This window comes from Bemisia tabaci, chromosome 1 (genome assembly GCF_918797505.1).
Source record: "Bemisia tabaci chromosome 1, PGI_BMITA_v3".
Lineage (NCBI taxonomy): Eukaryota > Metazoa > Arthropoda > Insecta > Hemiptera > Aleyrodidae > Bemisia > Bemisia tabaci.
Genome location: NC_092793.1, coordinates 36,256,337 through 36,273,050, shown reverse-complemented (window position 1 = coordinate 36,273,050; position 16,714 = coordinate 36,256,337). Strand labels below are relative to the sequence as shown.

The following is a 16,714-nucleotide window of genomic DNA, read 5'->3' as shown; positions in this document are numbered from 1 at the left end:
TGACAGGGATAAAACAGGATGGATATGGTTAAGACTGCATTCATCCCACCCTTCGATAGATCGATGTTTGTTTGTCCATCTCCGATATATCGTTCAATATTAAACAGGATGAACATGGATAAAACGGAATGTATCGATATTAACCGAGATAAAAGTTAGGAATTGAAAGAAAATGAGAATAATCAGTGTGAAACGGGGAAGATAAGAATTAAACAGGATAGATAGGGATAAAAAAGGATAGATGGGGGATAAAACTACATTTACCCCACCCTTCGATATCATTGTTTATCGATCTTCGATGTATCGTTGGATATTAAACAGGATAGACATGGATAAAACACAATTTATTGCAAGCAACTGGGATAAAAGGAAGGACATCTATCGGTAGGGATGAAACTGTATCATCAACCTTTCGATGTAACGTACAAGCGCGATCGTTATTCCTGCGAAAAATAGTTTTCCGTAACCCGCCATACACTTTAGTGCACCGCTATGGTGGCCACAGAATAATAGCTCTCGCACCGATTCTACATTCACAACTTATCAGCTATCAGCGATTGGGAATCCCACGTTTATTTTCTTGCTCTTTTCCTCTTTCCCCTACTTTCATCGTTGTCTCCACGGTCAGGCCAGTCGGTGATAGCTGTATGCCTTCGAGGCTTCCCTCCGGTTCCATATCTTTTCCCCATTCTTCACCACACCGCAATCGGTGGCGAGGCGTGATTAATCGATTATCGATATTTCTCCATTTGAAGCCATGGTAAAGAATCGATTATTGAGGTGTAAACACCCTGTCTATCGATCTTTTTCCATAGATTTATATGGGAGATCAATCGATATATCATAAAGCACGTCACGCCACTGACTGTAACAGTGTTGAGAGGTGTAGTGAGCCACAACGTGGACATATTGGATGAGAAATGGATCCCTTGAAAATAAAAGTTAGGTTCATGCTTAAGCGCCCGCAGTAGGTCATCTACAGCCAAGGCCAAGCTATCAAATATTAATAGCATATGAATAGATTTTTTTTTAGCTGTAACTCAAAATTTTCGCTCCTATTTTATTTTTTAAATAAATATTACAACGAAGGATGGGTGCCATTAAAGTCTGATTTGAAGTATCTTTAGCTGCTGAATCCGAAAATGGCCTTGATTTTAAATATTATGCACCGTTTTCCCAAAAAAATTGAATCAAAATTGAATTTCCTCACAAAAAACTCCATTTTTTTCTAGAAACCCCATTTTGTGGGAAGATAATGGGTCAACGCAAAAAATTAAGGTCAATTTTGAACTCAGCAATATAAATTACATAGAAGCTTGTCAACTATCTAGTCTACCATAAAGTCCACCGTGTTCAGATTTTTTTCATTTTTGGAGACCTGTGTTTTTCTATGATCAGTGACTTTTAAGTGCCTACTATTCCTAAAATATGTAACTTACTGAGCTAATATGGGCGCTTCTTAATGCTTTAGTGTCTAAACTACAAGAATACTATATGGTAGAACGGTCAAATCTGTCCACCACCCCCCTCCCCCAAGGGTGAGACTTACTTGTTTAAATCAAATCAAATGTTGCACGGTCTTAAAATGGTTCCATATGCTAAAAAAACGCCAAAAGGATTTGGAAAAAAAAATCTAACGCGGCCCGCACAGCACCTACAGATCGTTATTTTTCCGATATTTTTGGCATTTTAACCGTCTTTTTTTTTTTGGTTTAGTTAGTGTTAAAGATTTGACGCTAAATGTTAACGCCAAACATGGAGATGGATTAATGGAGGTGTTGCATGTGTGAGGAATTTGCGATTTGACTATTGATTCTTATGTAAAAGTCCGTGAGAAACACGATGGTCCCACTGATTTTCTCCGACATCAACTCCCAAGCTCCAAAAACAGTCTTAAAGTTGAGGCTGTAATGATCCTGAGAGTCCACGTCTACGTAAAGACAAACTCTCCATGCAAAGATAGGGAACAAATATATTAGCAGGGTAACTGAAAGCACGGCAACCCTAAGGGCTGCTCGTGCGTGCTTTTAGAGTCGCCAAGTAAAGTGGCAGCCCTGACAATGTATTTGCTCCCTATCTTTGCATGGAGAGTTTGTCTTTACGTAGAGGTGGACTCTCAGGATAGCGTGGGATATTTATTCTGGATAATACTGTGGTTTCCTTTTTTATTCAAACTTTTGGTGAAATTCTCAGGCAGATCATTAGCATTTAAGTGTTTTTTTATGAGTATTTTTGAAAACAAGCAATGAAAGAGAAATTGTATTATTCTTCTTAAATTACCGAAAAATTGGAATGGTGAAATTAGACCTCTTGAGTAGAAACAGTAATAGCTCATGCCTCTATGCTCATAATTTCAATGTGACTAACTTCATACTCTAGTATTCTATGCTGAACTTTTATTGAAAAACCTGAAAAATTTGGATAGGGTCTTCTACTACATGAATTCGTTGCTTATTTTGATCAAAACTAGCACTGAGCTTAATGCCAAAGCCTGAAATTCACTCCTGCTTGACTGACAAAACTTGTGTAACAATTACCACGATTTGAGTTTTCTACGAGCATTCCCTTCTCGGAGAGGGGTTCAGAAAAGTTTGGCAAAGCAGCACAAGTTTACGCTATTTTCAGGTTCAAAGTTTATGAATCGTACTGAGTAAAAATTGTAAAATTGAACGTATTGAAGTGACCGACAGACTTCTAAAATTTAAGAAAACATAAAAAAATAAAGCCTTTAGAAGCATCCAAGCACCATTATTTCCATGAGAACCGCGTCAGTGCTGCGGTTTACACTAGCTTAAGACGTGGGTCTAAAAATCCATCCTAAAAAATAATCAGACAAGAACCTGAAAAATAAGAAATAACGAGTATCAACACAGCCGACGACAAGGAAGACGTATTCGGGCCTCTTTTTTAACTTTTCTCCCGAATCGGAGCGACACCTCATTGGCAGCATACAGCAGAGCATTGAGAACTCACGCTTCGCGTCATCGCGCCTTCAATTTTTCAGATGCAGCACGGACGTCCATCAAGGACGAATAGTTGTATCTCTGCGCCGTCGTAAACGCGCACCCTTTCCCTCCGTCCACTTCCATATTGTGTTTGTTTCCGTTTGTCTCATTCGTAATGGTGCTGCAAGCACTACGTGAATAACACAGCCGAAGGTAGGAGAGATGTGTTCGGGTATCTTCTTTAACTTTTCTTCCGAATCTGAGCGACACCTCATTGACAGCATATAGCAGAGCATTGAGAGCTCACGTTTCGCGTTATCGCGCCTTCAATTTTCCAGATGCAGCACGGACGTCCTTCAAGCACGAATAGTTGTATCTCTGCGCCGTCGTTAACGCGCATCCTTTTTCTCCCTCTATTTCCATGTTGTGTTTGTTTCCGTTTGTCTTATTTGTAATGTTGCTTAAACTAGAGCGGGGCGTTGCGAGTTCACGACTCACGCCATTGCGTCTTACATTTTTCATGTGCAATCCATCTTGCGAGAATAGTTGTATTGTTTTTAATTGCCAAATCTTCATTATTTTTTTAAACAGTCAGTTAATCGTGTCAGATATTTAAGTCAAATAAGCTATAGGGTACCAACCCCTATGAAGTTCCTTCCTTTTGGGTGCTTCAAATGCTAATCAAGGTCATCTTAGCTCTTTCGGCAAGAGATATGCCACCCTCCTCTCAACATTCTCAGTATTACTTGGTTTTACAACATCTCGATTTTATTGTTGAATATTTGGCGTTTGGCCCACCGTTGACCCTGAAAAAAATAATTTTTTCTAGCTTTCTCATTATTTCCTCCTGGTTCCTAACAATTGGCGAGATGCTTTCTACCAAAGTTAACTAATATTGAGGATTTAGATTTCTTCAATACGTCTTCAAGGACAGGCGTGTCAAATATAGCGTAGAAGATTGTATTTATTTTTATTAAATTGTTTTACAATTAGGTAAAATAAAGAAATCCCATGTGGAGCCAGACTGTAGCTTTGAAAGGCTTTGGGCTTCAACTTTTTTATTTTGTTGGTATTGATGTATTTTTGTTATACTTTGTTTCTACATTTCTGTTGACCTATGATTTTTTTTAAATGCTGTTTCATTTCTACTCCTCTACTGATGATATAAATTATTTCAATTTCAAAGATACAAAACTTACATCTTTATTTAGGAGTTTTCTTCTTCCTGATTGATTTATTCTTTGAATTGATCACATTATTGGAAGGAACTCATTGCTTGAGACAAAAAATACATTTAATTTAAATTTAATAAAAATCTTCAATAGCATTATTTAGTACTATTCACGAAAGCTTTCGTAAGAGCAAAATATGTCATCCACAAACAACTGAAGCATTATTTACAGTTTCTTTATCTTATCAAGTTATGCCCTTATATCAAATATTTCTTTTTTTTTTGGGGGGGGGGGGGGGACGAGTATTAAATAAAAGGAAAGAAAATACTATGAAGATTAAACACGATTGAAACATGATTAATATTTTTTTAATTTCGTATCATAATCAAGACAGTACCTGATAAAAGGAAGTGATTCATAACAAACGACTTGTGTTACACAAGTTTTGAATATTTTGAGTTTTTAAAAAGAAAGTAATATTAAAAAGAAACAAAAAATCGAAGTAATTTTCAATTAGCTCAAACACAAAGGCTGGTTGCCCCACCTCCCCCCCTGCTTGCATGGCGCCTTACACTGGCGCCTAGATATCAGCAGGGCCAGGGCGCCAAGAGCGATGGATCTTCTGTCCTCTTCGAAATGAAATTAAACCAACCGACTGTTGACCCAGTGAGACAAGTCTTGTCTTCCGTATCAGTAAAAGTGGGCGACGGATTCGATCAGATATGACGTGTGATCGTATATTCCGGATAATCGCAATTTGATGCATGCTGCAATAATGAGGGGAAACGAAGATGTGAGAGATACGGTCGGAGAAGGTGCGATATCAATGATATGAGGGGAAAGGCTTTCTTCTCTAACATGACTTCGAGCCCGGCTAATCTCCTGTGGTCAACTGAGTCATGTACGGCGGGTTACGGAAAACTATTTTTCGCAGGAATAACGATCCCGCTTGTACATTCTAAGATCCGGAGAGTTATTAATACTTTGTTCTTAAAGAAAAACTAACTGATCTCAGGAGAGAAATGCTCCTGTAAAAATGTAAAAATAACATAGTTCATTTTGTGAAATTGCGTTTCTTAACATATTTTAGTTATTTATTTTATTTTATTTCTTTATTTATTTTAATATATATTTTGTATTTATTTTAATATATTTTGTTATTTATTTTAATACATTTTGTATTTATTTTACTATATTTTTTTATTTATTTTACAATATTTTTTCTTATTTATTTACTATATTTTCTTATTTATTGTAATATATCTTTTAATTTATTTTAATATATTTTTTATTTATTTTACTATATTTTTTTTATTGTTATATTTTTTTTCTTATTTTATTGATTTAATTAATTTATTTTATTTAATTTATTTTTTATTTTTTTATTACATTTTATTTAATTTATTTTAATATATTTTATTTAATTTATTATAATATATTTTATTTAATTTATTTTCATATATTTTATTTGATTTATTTTAATACATTTTATTTCATTTATTTTAAAACATTTTATTTCATTTATTTTAATACATTTTATTTTATTTATTACAATATATTTTTTATTTATTTTAATATTTTTATTACAATATTTTTTTATTTATTTTCTTTAATTCATTTATTTTATTTAACTTATTTTAGTATATTTTATTCAATTTATTTTAATATACGTTATTTAATCTTATCTATTTATTTTAATGTATTCATTTAATTTATTTTAAAATATTTTATTTGTTACAACATATGTTATTTTATTTTTTACAACATATTTCAGTTTATTTACTACAATATATTTTATTTTATTTGCTTAATTTAATATGTTTAGAAGTTTCTAAGAATGTCATTGCTTCCAATCATGGAATCGGCACTGGGGACGTTTATGAATGCAAAATTACCCTCCCTTGACATGTTTGGCATTTGAGCTCCTCGGTAGCGGCAATCGAGCGATCACCGAGATTAAGCAGCGTTGGGCGTAGGTAGTACTTAGATGGGGGACCGCTTGAGAAAGTCTGCGGCGCGGTGAGTTTCGCAGAGGCTAGGGGAGTAAGGGAGCACCTCAGGTATCCAAAGGAGGGATTGTAGCCCCTAAAGTGTAAGTCGTCTATAATGCACTTTAATTCTTGTTTATAATCATTAATACTTTTATTCTATGGCTCTGCATTGCAGTTAAGATGAGAAAATCAGCTATGTTAGTCTTGCAAAAGCAGCAAGATACTTGAGCACCTACAACTGCAAATTAACGGGAAAACGACTGAAAAGAAAGTAGATTTAGCTTTTTGGATTGGCGAAATCAGCTACGCACGTGTGTGTAAGTTAGCTGAAATTGGTGTAGCGATTTTACCTGCACAGTTTGCACGTTCGTTTTTTGCTACACAATGCAGTTGAAATATCCGCGTGCACGGCTATTTTAGCAATTTTTTTTTCAGTGAGGGGTAAAACGGGATTTACTGATATTAACCAAGATAAAAGGTAGGAAATTTAAGAATAGATGAATACACAGTGTGAAACGGGATCGATAAGAATTAAACGGGAAAGATAGGGATAAAATAGGGTGTTGTTTATCGATCTTCGATATATAGCAGGATAGACAGGGGTAAAACGGAATGCATTGATATAAACCGGGATGAAAGGTAGGAATTTTGAAATAAAGGGGAATAACGATGCACAACAAATTTCGGGTTTTGGTTTATCCTTCGAACCAAACCAATATTTTTCGATTCCTAGATGATATAGAAAAATGCCCATGGTGACTTCAGGAAAATTGTCTGGTGCTCAGGGCGCCGCCATTTTGGATTTTTCAAAATTGAGAAAACCTACGGTCAGTTTTTTTTTTTTTAAATATCACCTGAACGGTTAATTTTACGAAAAGAAGACAAAAATACCAGCAAAAAAAAACATAAAATTTCCTACCGAAATTATTCTCCCTTTCATTTCCTACCTTAATTTTTTGGCCGTAAAATTAACGTTTTCATCAAAAATTAGTTTTAACAAGGCGCATTTTCGCTGATCTTTTGAGAAACTTTGGTTCATATCTCACGATTACCTGAGAAAAAAACTGTTAAGCTCACTGAAAAGAGCGTAAAATTTATTTTTAGAGATCATAAGTCAAAAGTTTCAAAGCTTGGCTTAATCCTGTAAAACAGCAGTTTATTAGCTTCGCCTTTAAAATGTGATTTTTTTCGACCATTTTCCTTTCAATCAAGAAAAACATGAGAAAAAACCCCTTAAAATGTGACCCGAACTGTGTTATAAGGCGGCAAAATAGTAACGGGTCAACACTATTTTGTGGGGAAAACAAAACCAAAAAGTTCAAACATTTTCAATTGGAGTCAACAATTTTGAGTTCTATCGGGCACCAGCACAGCAGTACGTAATTGAGGGGGAAAAGCGCTCAGCGCAGGCTATTTGCATTGGAATATTAGGTTGAGGTCACTCCGAGAGATCTGTAATTTTGGGTCATTTTAGACCTCGTCAGTAGATCACACTCGTCAGTGAGCCCAACTTAACATCCCGCAAAATCCAAGACGGCATTGAAGTACAAGTTTTGTACTGCAACTGCAGGACCGTGGCGTGATCTTTTAGGCAAGGATGTTTACCGGCGCCCCCACCCCCCAAAAGAAGGTTGCGAGGGAGCTTCTTCAGAAAATTTTGAAATTAAGAGAGCATTCTTTTCTCTTTTTCGTTTTCCCTCGTCCTAATCCCCTTTCGACTTTTCGGCACTTGCCTCTCATCAGCACCTTTGGCAACCGCTCCGCTCGCTCCGACGACGCTTCGGCCGTAAAATTAACCATTGAGGAGATATTTTCAAAAAACTGATCGCGGGTTTTCTCAAATTTGAAAAATTCAAAATGGCGGCGCCCTGAGCACCAGACAATTTTCCTGAAGTTATTATGGGCATTTTCAGATTTATATATCACCTTGGAATCGAAAAAAGTTGGTTTGGCTCGAAGGACAGAAACCATGTTGAGCGGTGTAATTAATCCAATTTTTGGCACCTTAGGACGATTTTCTCAAAAATTTAGGCACGTAAGGAAATGTTAAAAAGAACATTACGGAAGTAATTTTTAACGATGTTTCCCTAAATGTATCCGGTTTTTAGTTTGAATTGAGTTTTACACGTGTAAAATTGGAAAAACCCAAATTGTGTGTAAATTGCCAAAAATAGGGACAATGGGCCTTAGAGGCCCTTTAAAATTAATCGAAAGCCATTTTAATGGAAAAAATGAAACGAACAGAAGAAAATACACATGACGCACCCCTTAGAAGTGTGACTAAAAGTCGAATAACATTCAAAAGAGCTACCCTAATTATAAAAAGGCTGCAAAACTTGACATCTCAGTCAATTTTCTCATGTGAGAATCCGGGTACACCAATGCTTTTTTTTGTTGTTGTATGCATGGGTAAGATCTGTTACGTGCGTCCATTTGAAAGTTAGGCCCCACTTTCTTGAACATTTGGGGTGGCAATAAAGGTATAAACTTTTTCACCATTTTTGGCTCTTTGGAACGACTTTTCTCGAAAATTTAGCAACGTAGGAACAAGTTACTCACATACTTTAATTCATTTTTAACGTTCCCTCTAAAAAAATACACAGTAGGTATTCAGTTTGAATTAAGTTTTACTTTAGTAAAATTGAAACAATTCTACGTGTGAGTAAAAAATGGCAACAATGGACCGCAAGGCCCCTAAAAATTCATCTAGACACCTTTTGAAAGGCCACAAATGGTAAGTACGCAAAAAATACATAAAAATGACCTCGTAAAGTTGTCGACGGCAATGGAGGGGATGTGCTGCAGGCCGATTATTTTCCGCGTCGATAAGTTAGCGACTCACAGATAACGACTGAATTCAAACGACGTCCTTTAGCCGAGCGATTATTTACATCGAATTCCACTGATCGTCACTCATCGTTTGATAACTTAGCGTCGTTAAATTAGCGATCTGGATCCCAATGTTTCCGACGTGAGAGATAATAATCGACCAATCAGGGAGCGTTTACGATACAAGCGAGATAATAATCGACCAATCAGAGAGCGTTTATGATACAAGCAGCGCTCCAACTGCGCGGCGGCGTAAGTTGAAAACAACACATCTCTTTTCTTCACGTCACGCGGGTATGTTGTTAGGTTAGGTTAGCTTGCCGCGAATCGTTAGCTTAGAGGTTGCCGTAGAGCAACCTCTAACTTATCGACGGACTCGAATATCCCGCCACGATTTAATGATCGGCGCGGAGTGAAATAATCGCTCGATTATACTTTTGCCGCTAACGACGGCGTTAACGTAACGATGTCAATACCAATGCGGAAAATAATCAACCTGCAGAACGCCCGCATTCCAGTCGGCGCGCGCAAAACGTAAACTTCGATAGCTCATATTTCACGTACCAATCGTTTCCCTGGCAGGTATAATATCATGGGTGGCGGTAGCCACCTCCGGACAAAGTCTATAAACTCGACAACAGTGGTATCAAAATGGACGGAAGTGTTCGACGAATAAGGGTGATTTCACGATAACAGGAATAGCTAAAATGTGAAACACCGTTAAAAAGAAAGTGCACCGATTTTAAACAAATTCCATCATTTCATCTTAAAGGTATTAAACTTCCTTTTTCCAGCTTTGGGCAAGATTTACTTTGATTCAGTACAGAGTTATAGCGATTGATAAACAAACCATTGAATTATAGGTATCAGCTCCTCCCGCGGGACTGCTGGAGAGTGGAAGTCTACGCAAACATGATGGAAATGCAAATTGTGCATGTTACGTAACCGACACTTGAAAATGTGAAATAAAAGATGATACAAAAGATGAAACTTGGCAATTCTTGAGTCATGAGGTGGAATTAATGCTACCTTAAAAGTTTTCTAAACTTTGGAGACTTCCTTTTAGTTTAATAATACCTATTAAATTGAAGATTTTTTGTAGTGAGAATTAGTGCTACAGACCTAAAAATCACTGGTTTTCATAAACATTAAAGTTTCTATCATAGAAAAAGCCGACTTGTTAAGGAGAGATCCCCCCCCTTTTCCCCCGTTTCTGCGTCCACTCATTTTTCGGCACTCACGCCCCATTTAGTGCCCCCTTTCGCTCCCCATGGCCCCTCTGGTCCCGGGGCCAAGCCCGCTCTACACTTATGATTCACTTGCCTCCCCTTGCCCCACCGCACATTTGCCCTCCTCCATGCTCTCTCTCCCTCATTTTGTATCAATGCTTCACCAATAGATCTCGCTGTCTGGTCTTTTGGTTCGCGTTCCTCCACAGATTTTCGTGTTTTGCATTTGATGGGGTCCGCGGCCGGAGCCAGCAGCCTTCGAGTCTGTCACTCAGCTCCTCGTTTAGTAAGGCTTAGCTCTGCTCCTGCGACGTATGAGCGCGGACGGACCAAGTCCCCATTTGATTTCCACCTTGCTTCCTTCCATTTACCTTTCACCTTGCCAAGTCGCCGCCTCAGACACCGGTTTGTACTTGCACACTCCAAGCTAGGAATGACATTGGCTCCCTAGTCATCACCCTGGTCGCCGCCCCCGACACCGGTTTGTGCTTTGCACACTCCAAGCTAGGAGTGGCACGGGATTGTCCATCCACCATCCTTGTACAAGGTTAAATTTTTGGAAGGGAGTCTGGTTTCCGGCTCCCACCCCCCTTATTCGTCGCCCTCCACTCACCCCCTTAGTTTGCCATAGCCCCGCCCGCCATTTTTTGTATTCGTAGTTAAGTTCAGCTTGTCATTTTGATTTTGTATAAGTACCAATAAATGCACCCCTTTTGAGAGCTTCCGATGATGGATTTCACGCGCCATTAGATGTTCATTTCTTACGTGGTCTGAGGAAGCTCCAAGAAGCCCATAAGGCGTTTGTTGCATCCCCCCCCCCCAAGTTAGCCCCCTTCTCTCTTTTCCTCCATTTTGGAGGTGGTCCCTCGGTTTCCCCCTTTTCCACCATCTTGACTGAGCCCCTCGGTTTCCCCCTATTCAACCTCCGTGACTGAGCTCCTCCCCCCCCCCTCTCAGTCTCGTTCACGACTTATTAGTAATGGCTTGATCAAGGAGACTTTAGCGAACAATTTGATGAGAGTTTTGAAACTCCTGACTCCATCTGGCCAGATAAACACTGCACTTATAATACAACTGCAAAAATGTTGCCAAATGTGGCGATATTCTTTCTCATGACTTTTCTCGCTTAAAAATAAACATTTCAGTTTGACATGGCAATTTTCTTGAACATTAGAGTCACCTTTCGGCAAATATTGCCAAATAATTCATGATCAGTATTGATTTACGATCGCAAATTGCTCTTCTGCTTCAAAATCGGGGTTGGCGACGCGTAACCGACCGCACATTTTCGGCCTGCAAAGTCTCACATTATAAAATACAATCATAATTTATCATACTTTTTAGCATGGATGAGTTCAGGGACATCATTTCTATTGATTTATCAACTTGGTTTTCAATTGTTTTGCTTTAAGTCGTTACTAACTCACGACGACTCGACTATTCCTTTTATCGTGAAATCACCCATAAAATAAATAGCTTTTTGAGTAGCCTCCCCTGGTATTTTCCACTCAAAATGTATTCCTTTGGCAGAAATGCGATGTTCCTTTCAAAATGTTTGATCGTATTTTTCTTTAAAAAGGTATCCAGTTACCTACTTGCTACTCATACAGGGTGTCCCAAAAGTCCCTTCCACCCCCTCTAAAATTTTATCAAATTGATATTTTGAAACGAAACTTTGGGGATGTTCATCGATCAATGTTAGCTACTTTTGGGGCCCCCCAAAATTTTCGGGGCCCCCCGTGGGGAGGGGTTGCGGACCCCAACTTTTTTTTCAAATAGCAACCCCTTTCTTGTGATACCTCATTCGAAAGAGCATAAAAAACTAAGAATTTTGGCATAAACCGCAGATCAATATCTTAATTTTTGACCGAGTTATGATAGGTCAAAGGTCAAATTTGACCTATTTTCAAAAAATCATAACTCCGGTTCAAATTATCGTAATGAAAAACATAAAACGAGAAAATTTACCAAATTGTAAGCACTTTTAAGTAAAAATCACAGAAATTACTTCAAACTAATTTTAAGGGGGGCTTCGGACCCCCAAATACGTCAATTCAAAGGTCATTCAATTTTACCGCGAAATAAGCCAATTTCCCCCAGATTTGCCTCCACATCACTTCAGTAAGGTCAAAATCAGTTCATTATTACGTTGGCAAGTTCCCAAATTCCGGAAAAAGTTTAAAAAAACGAACTTTAAGGTGATTAAATTTGACCGTTTAAATTTTTTTTTTTTTAACTTTTCCCGAAATTTGGGGACTTGCCAACGTAATAATGAACTGATTTTGACCTTACTGAAGTGATGTGGAGGCAAATCTGGGGGAAATTGGCTTATTTCGCGGTAAAATTGAATGACCTTTGAATTGACGTATTTGGGGGTCCGAAGCCCCCCTTAAAATTAGTTTGAAGTAATTTCTGTGATTTTTACTTAAAAGTGCTTACAATTTGGTAAATTTTCTCGTTTTATTTTTTTCATTACGATGATTTGAACCGGAGTTATGATTTTTTGAAAATAGGTCAAATTTGACCTTTGACCTATCATAACTCGGTCAAAAATTAAGATATTGATCTGCGGTTTGTGCCAAAATTCTTAGTTTTTTATGCTCTTTCGAATGAGGTATCACAAGATAGGGGTTGCTATTTGAAAAAAAAAAAGTTGGGGTCCGCAACCCCTCCCCACGGGGGGGCCCCAAAAGTAGCTAACATTGATCGATGAACATCCCCAAAGTTTCGTTTCAAAATATCAATTAGGTAAAATTTTAGAGGGGGTGGAAGGGACTTTTGGGACACCCTGTATGTATTACATGAAATGCATCCTACGTTTCAGTTCCATAATTTTAAGTAATTTCCTGTGAAAATCTGAATTTTTGGTCAAAAATTTGATGTTATTTCACAATGATGAATTTCATGTTTTTAAAACTCAAATGTGTGGCCCATGTTAAGTTTTCCATGTTAAGTTCAAAAAACTTAACATGGGCCATATCATTAGAAATAAGGGGGTGGGCCATGTTAGGGACTTTTGGGCCGAACATGAGCCACCCCATATTTTTTTTAAAAAAAACCGGGGAACTGGGAGCCCCCTGAAAATTTTTTAAGTGTAAATTTAAAGCTGACCCAGGGACCTTACTCTCCAAGTTATTTAGTTGAAATAATTTTAACTGTTTCACTGAATTTTACGGCCAGTCATAGTTAAAAAGTGACCCATGATAAGGCGATTGACAGTCCGAATATTTTCAGCCCGATTGGCGGTGGCAGCTTAGGAAGTTCCCGTGTTAGCAAAATTTTATTTGTTTTCCTAGAAATTGATGAGATTTTTGTTACATTACTGAAAATCTTGTTGAATATTTGGACGTATTTCTGTCAAACAGGAGTATGTTCATTATATTGTGAGCCCTGTTATGCATATATTTTTATGGGTCGCAGGGCTCATCATGTCTTAATGCACATAGTTCCGTTTGATAGAAATACGTCCACTTATTTGAACGTCTCATACATCGGGACGAGGCACTGCAGGTCCAAGCGAGAAAGTATATTGACGGACATATATGGGCAGGGGCGAATTGGCCCAGGGGGAAGGGGCTAGGGGATATTTGCTCCTTAAACTTTGGCCAAAAGTTCCTTCAGGGGCTCCTTGTGAGAACATTGAGGGGCCCTATTTGAAACCCGTTTAAACAATCTTGCGGAGTCTCACGGAGCATTTTTATGACTTTCCTCCCTCTCATTTATTTGGAGAGAACCCCAATCCTATTTTTGACGAAGCCTGCCCTCTTGAAAATTTTTAGCCAGCCCGCCCTTACACGGGGAATGGGCTGTGGGCTCTCCTCCCAATCCCACGTACCTAGCACGTTGCAACGAAAATATTGAAATAATATTGCGATTTATCGCATTAAAATTGCAATATTCTTACATCATTTTGTCAATAAATACCGATTTTCATCAATCAACAGAATGAGCTTCATGTGTCATAAAGATGGCATTATGCAATAGGTACAATAAAAAATTGCAACTTGCTTCAATTTTACTGCAATACATGTCCAAAATCAGTGCTCCTTCGGTCAGTGGATAGGCAACATACACAACAGTCCGATGAAATAGCAATAATTTTACCATGTAATTGCATTTTGTTGCAATCTGTGCTATTTTGGATGTCGGTGCGGACGGCCGCGTCGTGCATTAAATGGCCGAGCGCCAATGTTATCCTATTTTCCTACGCATTTTTTGACTTTAGCCATCGATCGCCCTACCGCATTAGTGCATTTTGCCAAGTGCATCAGTGAATTGGCAAATAACATTCGCCTCATTCAGGCAGGATTTCCGGGATTCGGTGAACCTGGACAATCTTCAAGGTCAGGGAATTTAAATTCCGCTGGAGAAGCGGTGAAACGAGTAGTACCGTAACTGTGTTGCCCGCCCGGCGCACAATAGAATAAGTCTTCAGGAGAGGTCGGACATGACATTTTTCATGAAAACCCAAGTAGCAAAATGAAAATATTTTATGAAAAAAAAAAATTAATGAACAAAATTTAGAAACTAAAGAAAAAGTAGCTATAGCATCATGGAAAGTAGACAGAAAATTTAAAGTGAGTGTCACTATTTACCAAAGAAAATAGGTCTATTTCCTGTCTACAAAATGGATCTATTTTCCGTCTAGAAAATTGATAAGGCTATTTCCGTAAGAAAACATATCCAAAAACCTGATGGAAAAAAGGAAAAAATTGGATATCTTCCTTATCTATTTCTTAGAAATTTAAAATTCAGAAAACAGATAGAAAAAAACACAGAATGTAAACAGCAAAATTGTCTGTTTTCCTTGTATGTAGTGTCCGGAACATAGACAGAAAATATGAGTTTTTTTTAATTAATTTTCTTACTTCCATTTGATACATCTATTTTCTTTCCATTTTCTTTTTATTTTATTTTTCTGTCTAGAAAAAAGACAATTTCTAAATTGGTGCTTGACAGAAAATATAGCACCCCATGCTACTAGGGAACTGAAAATTCTGATGTTCACTTAGGTGGACTATGAATTTCGATGGGTGCCTCCATGGTGCAATTTTACGTACACGGTGTGTGGATAATTCTAGACCATGCTCGTTCCCTGATTTTTTCCTGATTTTCAGAAGCTCAGTCTCTGGCAAGGACCCGAAGTTTTCTAACGCATTCCCGAGATTATTTTCTTGAGAAAAACTGCATATCTCTCCCGAGTTGCAGGTAGGTATGAGTATCGAATTTTCCTCGTCTTTCAGACGTTTCTTTGGCACACATTCAAATTTGTAATGGCAAAAGTGCTCCAAATGTTTTAGCTGGTCAACAAAAGCCTCCCTATTATTCTGATGATTTAAAGATTCAAATAGGTACCTCCGTCAAGAGGTTAATGAAGGCGGCCCAGGTGCAGGAGCATAACCTTAATAACAATAGGTAGGTACTTAAACTTTCGGCAAAACTTGGGAAACGGAATATTCTGAGAGCGATACAAAAATAGATTCCAGGTATCTTAAACGGATTCCCTGATTTCTCCATGAAAACATTGTTCTTTTAAATAAATACTAGGTTTTCCGGTTTATTCCTGGTCGAAAACACCATCATGTTATGAGAAAACAAGTGAAACCACCTTTAAACTTCTTTGTCACGTATTAACGAAGATGTAGGTGAGCGTTTAAAGCTCTCAATGAATAAATAATTATTTCATTAATTAATTCATTTATTATTATTACTTACTTTTTGCCTATTAATTTTATTTAAGCACGGATTACATTATCTATTATACATATCTACTTAGGTGTGTTATTTGGTTAAATTCATTGTTTTGTTTTCATTACCTATTGATTACAGCTACAGTATCAAAGACCGTGATCATAATCACAGGTATACTTTTTTCTATTTCTGAAATGCAGAAAATTTTTTGTTCATATTACTTAACTGATTTTCAAGGTATCTTTTATTATCGAGTTAGTAATACAGATGGAAAAAATGAAATCATTGTATTGTTACTGAATTAATTAGCTAATGGAGATGTTGCATGTGTGACCCACATAGCTCAGAATCTTATGTCAATACTGATACATATTGTTGGATGTTGACATGATAGCACCAACACTAATGCAGTATGATATTAAGGCTGTCGGATAAAAGGTATACAGCTGATACCTTCAATATATCAAACAACAGTATCGAGTCAATGCTGACGAGGTAAAAAAAATCATAAAAAAAAAATAACACGAAAAAAAATATAGGGAGAAAAAGAAGCCTCAGAAAACACGGTGTTAATCAAAGTTATGATGAAAGTCGAGCCGCGCACAGACGCAATGCATGCTAAAACAGCCTTAACAAGCGTGATTTTAACCCGACTCACCATCAGCTCCCTGTGGCTCAGTGGCAGATTGCTGGGCTATCACATCCGCGGTTCGGGTTCAAGTCCACCCGAGGAGGTCCGGGTATTTTACGCTACTAAACGTCGCAGGACTTCAAGTAAAAGGTTTATAATAATCAATACTTGTATACTTGTGTAATTCATGTTTCAAATGTAATACATGTGCAGTACTATGAAAATG

General features: G+C 37.5%; 1 protein-coding gene across 3 annotated transcripts in view; it reads right to left on the bottom strand.

The window, feature by feature from the left end:
* LOC109033602 (uncharacterized) overlaps window positions 1–16,714 on the bottom strand; it is a 177,207-nt gene that overhangs the window by 129,533 nt on the left and 30,960 nt on the right. The window contains exon 1 of one of the 3 annotated variants that reach the window (XM_072300495.1): window positions 8,873–8,891. The exons of the other annotated variants lie outside the window; for them this stretch is intronic. The gene's annotated coding sequence lies outside the window, so the exon portion shown is untranslated. Of the gene's footprint in view, window positions 1–8,872; window positions 8,892–16,714 lie in introns of those variants that run through there. 3 annotated transcript variants of the gene reach the window in all.